Here is a 6746-nt window from a genome sequence, read left to right as displayed (position 1 = left end):
ATCTCTCAAATTCATATGCACAAAATCAGGTTCAGAAATGAAGTCTCCTCACCTTTCAATGTTGCCGCTTCTTTTTGCTGCTTTCTTCTCATTGTCAGGGCCAACTTCGGCTCAAACTCATGAGAATTTTCTTCATTGCCTTTCTCTTCGTTCCAATGACTCTTCTTCCATTTCTAAAGTAATTTACACACAAAACAATTCTTCATATACATCTGTTTTGGAGTCTACTGCACTAAACCTTAGGTTCTCCACACCAGATACCAACAAACCTTTGGTCATTGTAACACCATTGCATATTTCCCATATTCAAGCAACAATTCATTGCTCAAGGAATCATGGGCTCCAAATTAGAACAAGAAGTGGAGGTCATGATTTTGAAGGTATTTCTTATGTTGCTGAAGTTTCATTTATTATTGTCGACTTGGTTAATTTTCGATCAGTCGATGTTGATGTAAAAAATGAAGTTGCATGGGTTCAATCTGGTGCGATTCTTGGTGAACTTTATTACACGATTGCCGAAAAAAGTAAAACTCTTGCCTTTCCAGCTGGAACTTGTCACACTGTAGGTACCGGTGGATATTTTACCGGAGGAGGTTATGGCTTATTGTTTCGAAAGTATGGTCTTGCTGTTGATAACATAATTGATGCTCAATTCATTGATGTTAATGGAAGAATTCTTGACAGAAAAGCCATGGGAGAAGATTTGTTTTGGGCCATTCGAGGAGGTGGAGGGGGTAGCTTTGGAATTGTCCTTGCATGGAAATTAACGTTGGTTCATGTTCCAGCGACTGTGACTGCGTTCTCCATTAGCAAGACCTTAGAACAAAATGCAATCAAACTTCTTCACCGTTGGCAATATGTTGCACATGATCTTCCTAATGAAATGTACTCCTCGGCTACTTTAAGTAGGGTGAATTCTAGTCAAGATGGGAGGCAAACAACTCAAGTTTCCTTTAGTTCACTCTTTCTTGGTGGCATTGATGAGCTTGTTCCCTTAATGCAAGAGAGATTTCCTGAGCTCGGACTAACAACGGGAGATTGCATTGAGATGAGTTGGATTGAATCCATTCTTTACTTTGGCCAACTTCAAAATGAATCCTTGGATATTTTGCTGGATAGGAGTTTCAAAACTCCTCTTGTCCTCCCATCCTATAAAGGTAAATCTGACTATGTGAAAGAACCTATCCCTGAAATTGCATTGAAGGGTTTGTGGTCAAGACTTTCTGAGGCAGAAGCAGAATCTGTTGTTGTTGGTTTTTTTGCTTATGGAGGAATAATGGATGAGATTCCAGAGACTGCAACTCCATTTCCACATAGAGCTGGTAACTTGTACAAGATCTTATATAACGTAGGTTGGCAAGAAGAAGACAACATAAACTCTGAAAGGTACATAAGGTTGGCTAGAGGACTTTATAGTTATATGAGCTCTTTTGTTTCAAAATCTCCTCGTGAAGCATATGTCAATTATAGAGATCTTGACATTGGAACCAACAATAGAGGTAATACAAGTTATGCACAAGCAAGTATTTGGGGTCGAAAATATTTCAAGAATAACTTTGATAGATTGGTGCATGTGAAGACAATGATTGATCCAGAGAATTTCTTCAGACATGAACAAAGCATCCCTCCTCTTTTTTCTTCGCATAAGCCAAGAGCTCATTAGTATAAGCTTGGCAATAACACTTTTAGAAAAAGACAATAAAATATTTCATTAAAAATAATTGTATTGTAAAATAAAGAATTTCTGAGTTTCTTCAATGGCATTTCTGGCATACGCCTAGCCTGATTAATTTATAATGTATCAATGAGTAGCTGATCTTTGTAACAAGTTGGAGTATGTTTTCTTTGTAATAAATTTGAGTAAATTATTCATTTGATCATTTTATTTTTTGAGTTTTTCTTTATTTTAGTCATTTAATATTTGAAAAACCACATTTTGATTACTAATATTTATTAAAATTATCATTTTGATCACTCAACCATTAAAAGTTAACGACTTTTAACATTATTTTTCCACATCTGCTGATCTTAGTCACTTGGCATATTTATATTAGCTTCTATGTCAAGTGGCATCATTCACATGGTCACAATAAGTTGACATTAAATATCACGTCAAATAACCTTGAGTTTCTAATGGCTAGTTAACTACAACATTAAATTTTATAATTGGATATCAAATGGTGATTTTTTAAAATTGAGTGATCAAAATAAAAATTTTCGACAATTAAGTAAAGTAATCGGTTGACTAATTTATTTCATAGATTTTAGCATTTCTTCCTCTAAATTTCTACTTGATGCTATAAAGTTCAATTTAATACATGTATGTGTATATATATATATTTACGAATTTAGCACTTATTTATTTAAATAAATACATAATAAAATTATAAATATATTTGTGGAACATTTGTATCCAGGTCTCTGATAGCAAAGGGTGAAATATTGACTAAATCTTTCCCTTACAAGTCGCCAATCCTCTGAGGGTCCCCATTCCGGAAAAAAGGGTCAAATTTTGAATGGCATCCTGCGTTATGGAAACAATATTGCTCAGCAATGATGACAACGCTTTGAATGGTTGCCACAAGTTAATTGATTTTTTGAGAAGCAGCGACCAGTTCTATGTTTTGACTATTTACATGTACTTGGGTATTTTGTTCGAAAGTCTAAAAAGGAGTTAATTAATTGCATAAAATACTACTAATTATAAGTACTAGACGAAACTTTATCCCTCTTTTCATTCCCCTTTCTTCTCATTTTCTTTACATATTTCCTTCAAAATTTTCGTAAATATAACAGAGCATAATACAGAAATATAATTATATAGTGTAAGAGGGAAAAGTTTGTTTAATACGTACCATCAACATTCTCTGATTTACAATATATCTACATTAATACTAGAGGAGGAGAATTTGCTAGCCTTAATCCTAGACGCTCGTCCTGGAACAACGTCCGAAAAATCAATAATTTTTTTTGTATTTTACTCGATGAAAAATAGATAGTGTTTAAAAATTTATTAAGTTGTTCTTAAATAGGAAATAAAAAATTGGTTACGACTTTCGGATTTTGTTTATGGGCTTAATCGTTATCCAAAATCCAAGTCAACCGTAAGATAGCCACCCTTTCTTGATGACTTTTCCAAAACATACCACCCATTAAAAGATCGAGTAGCCTACTGAAAATTTATCATCATTTGCGATATTGAAGAATCCAAGCTTATCGTCTGGCCGATTTGATTATGTAATACACGAAATTTTAAGAAGAAACTAGTAGAAACCGTCCGAAACCATTAAAGAATTATAGACTTATCATATAATACTCCAATCTTGTTCTTGTTCATTGTCAACGTGGAAATATGCCATGAATGTCAGGTTTTATAATCTTCCTGGTTGAAATTTATCTTAAGAATAAACTTTCAGTTCAAAAAGGCTTGATTAAGTCGTCACCTAATCCTTTAAAAGGAAAAAAAACAAATCATTCTCGAAGGTTTAAGTCACCTTCTATGCAGCACCTGAACATTTAGTTCATAAGTTAGTGTATAATCTTTTTATCTAAAGAATAGGGTTCAAATCTCTCCTTCTTCAATTATTAAAAAAAAAAATCACCTTCTCTGCAAGCAATCAATCTCTTCGCAGTATAAATAAAGGAACTCAATAAATTCATATGCACAAAATTAGCTTCAGAAAAATGAAGTCTCCCCACTTTTTAGTATTAAAATTTTTGTAGACATTTTGAAAGTCTTTATGGTTTCAGGAGGATTCTTGAGGTTACCGAAATTAATTGTGATTTTTTGCAGCTGTCTGACAATTTTGTTTTGAAGTTGGAATGTAATTTCACTGAAGGGGAGGTTTTGGAGGGTTATTTCGAAATGCAATAGGAATAAGATATTTTGTGGCTACAAAATTAAAAATTTTCAAAACAAATAAAATTAAGTATAAATTTTTTTTGAATTTTTTAATTTTGTCTCTACAAAAATTTTAAAAATTTTCTAATATATAATTTTTAAAATTTTAAAATTTTATCTTTATAATAATTTTTTCTTTAGTCATATGCCCAAATCAATTAGTCTAACAGTTAATTTTAATAGACTTATGAATAAAAATAAACCTATTGTAATAGAATTATTCGTAAATCCCACTTCTCAAAACCTTACGACCATCAACTCTTGTTCTTTGTTTTTCTTACCAAATAGAAACAAAAAGTTATTTTTTTCTTACACTTTTTGCTTGAGAATTCTCTGTGCATAAAACCTCTAGTCAATAATTTAAATTTTATGTCATAATAATTGATAAGTTTGATTTATTTACAGTTATTTTATTTTTAACATTTTCAACTTTAAACTTTTCCTTTATTTAATAGTTTTTATTTAGTGATTTTGATTTAGAGTTTACCTTCTTAACCATTTTTTGTTGAAAACAACAAAACAAGAATTTAATTAAGTACCTAAGGTTAGTTATTACTTATTTATTTAGAGATTACTTGATTGCTTTCCTACGAATTATAATTTTTTTTTTTGCTTAGAATCTTGTAAACAATTAAATTTTTTATTCAAGATTGTTTCTTCATTGAATTGTTTTCTTGATATTGTATTTAATTTTTATGATTAATTTTAGGGAATTGCTTCCCATTGAATTGTGTATTAATAGCACTTAATATTTTTTAAAGTATTGCTTCCCATTAAGATTTTTTTATTATATTTGTTAATTTTTGTTTATTGTTAAAGTTTATCTACGAATTGGGATTATTGTTATTATTAAATTATTTATGACTATAGTAGTTAATTATTTTAAGTAAATTATTAAAATTGATTCTTTTGAATAATTTTAAAGATTTCTAAATTATGAAAATAGATTGTCATGAGTAATACGAGAATTGAATCTTATTTTAAGAAAATGAGTCTTTCATAAAATGTTGACATTCTTGAATTTTTGCCCTTCCAAACATAAAATCTTGACTCCATCACTAGATATCGGTGGATATTTTAATGAAAGAGGTTATGGTTTATTATTTTGAAAATACAGTCGTGGCATTGATAACATAATTGATGCACAATTCATTGATGTTAATGGAAGAATTCTTGACAGAAAAGCCATGCGAGAAGATTTGTTTTGACCCGTTCGAGGAGGTGGAGTCAGTAGCTTTGGCATTGTCATCGCATGGAAATTAAAGCTGGTTCTTGTTCCAGCAACTGTGACTGTATTCACTGTTAGCAAAACGTCAGAACAAAATGCAATCAAACTTGTCCACCGTTGGCAGTATATAACACACAAACCTCCTGACGGAACATTCTCCTTTGTTTTCTTAAGAAGTGTCAATTCTAGTCAAGATGGGAAAGGGATGATTCTATCTTCTTTTAGTTTATTCTTTCTCAGTGGCGTTGATGAGCTTGTTCCATTGATGCAAGAGAGATTTCCAGAGCTTAGACTAGTAAAGGAAGATTGCATTGAAATGAGTTGGATTGAATCTATTCCCTACTTCGGTCAAATTCAAAATAAGTCCTTGGATATTTTACTTGGTAGGACTTTCCAGACTCCTATCCTTTGTCCAGTCTTCAAAGCAAAATCTGATTATGTAAAAGAACCTATTCTTGAAATTGCATTAGAAAGGATATGGTCAAAGCTTTATGAGGAAGAAGCAAAATCCGCTACTACACTTTTAGTGGCTTATGGGGGGATAACGGAGGAGATTCCAAAGACTGCAACTCCATTCCCGCATAGAGCTGGCTAACTTTTACAAAATCTTATATACCATAGGTTGGCAAAAGGAAGACAATAACAATTTCCAAAGGTACATAAGTTTTTTTTTTTAAATAATTAGGAGAGGGGGGATTCAAACTTTGCTTTTTAGGCAGGAGGATTATATACCAATCAATGAGCTAAATACTCAAGTGTCGAAAAGGTACATTAGTTGGATTAGAAGAGTTTATAGTTATGAGCTCTTTTTGTTTCAAAATCACCACAAGAGGCATCTATCAATTATAGAGATCTTGAATGGTACTAACAATAAAGGTAACACCAGTAATGAACAGGTGTTTGGGGTCATATATATATATATATATATTAAGAATAACTTTGATAAATTGATGCGCGTAAAGATGATAATTGATCTAGAAAATTTCTTTAGACACGAACAAAGCATCCCTCCATTTTTATCCTGGTGGAAGAAGAAAGGCAATTAGATTATATATAACCTTGGCATACTTTTAATCAGAAAAGCATAGTAAATGATTTTGATGGTGATCATAGTGCTAAATAAAGTGTTTGATTAGTTCTTTGTTACCATTTCTAGAATAATGCATGAGTGGTATGCCTAGCCTAATAACATACCCATTAATTACTTTTAGTTGGAACAAGTTAGAGAGTGACAATAATAAATTTTAGCCTTTCTTTCTTCAGATTTCATTATTAGATACAATAACTTGCAAAGGCAAGTAGAATTTTTAGCTTCTGGCCCTTTAATGTTCTAAAGATTCAGAATAATGTAATGCATTACATATTTGCTGATTTGTTGTGCCAAAAAATTCTCTGACTTTTGTCAAAGACTTCGCAGAAAAGGTACCTACCGTTGAATCAATATCTTCCAAAGAACAGAAAGGGATTGTTGCCTTTTGTGTTCATATAGGCTATCCTATGTTTCTACAAATTAAAGACAGTTGCTATTGGAATTCGGATTATCCTCTTACTCATTATTTGTCTGTGCTAGAATTCAAAATTTTAGACAAGAAGCTATTTAATCATTGAAATTAATTA

General features: G+C 31.5%; 1 pseudogene; it reads left to right on the top strand.

Moving 5' to 3' along the window:
* LOC110428056 (tetrahydroberberine oxidase pseudogene) lies at positions 1-1880 on the top strand (annotated as a pseudogene).
* Positions 1881-6746: the final 4866 nt, after the last annotated feature.

The sequence above is a fragment of the Theobroma umbraticum genome, unplaced genomic scaffold (genome assembly GCF_002168275.2).
Source record: "Theobroma umbraticum cultivar Fairchild unplaced genomic scaffold, ASM216827v3 scaffold_30.0, whole genome shotgun sequence".
Classification (NCBI taxonomy): domain Eukaryota; kingdom Viridiplantae; phylum Streptophyta; class Magnoliopsida; order Malvales; family Malvaceae; genus Theobroma; species Theobroma umbraticum.
This window is presented reverse-complemented; position numbering and strand designations above follow the sequence as displayed.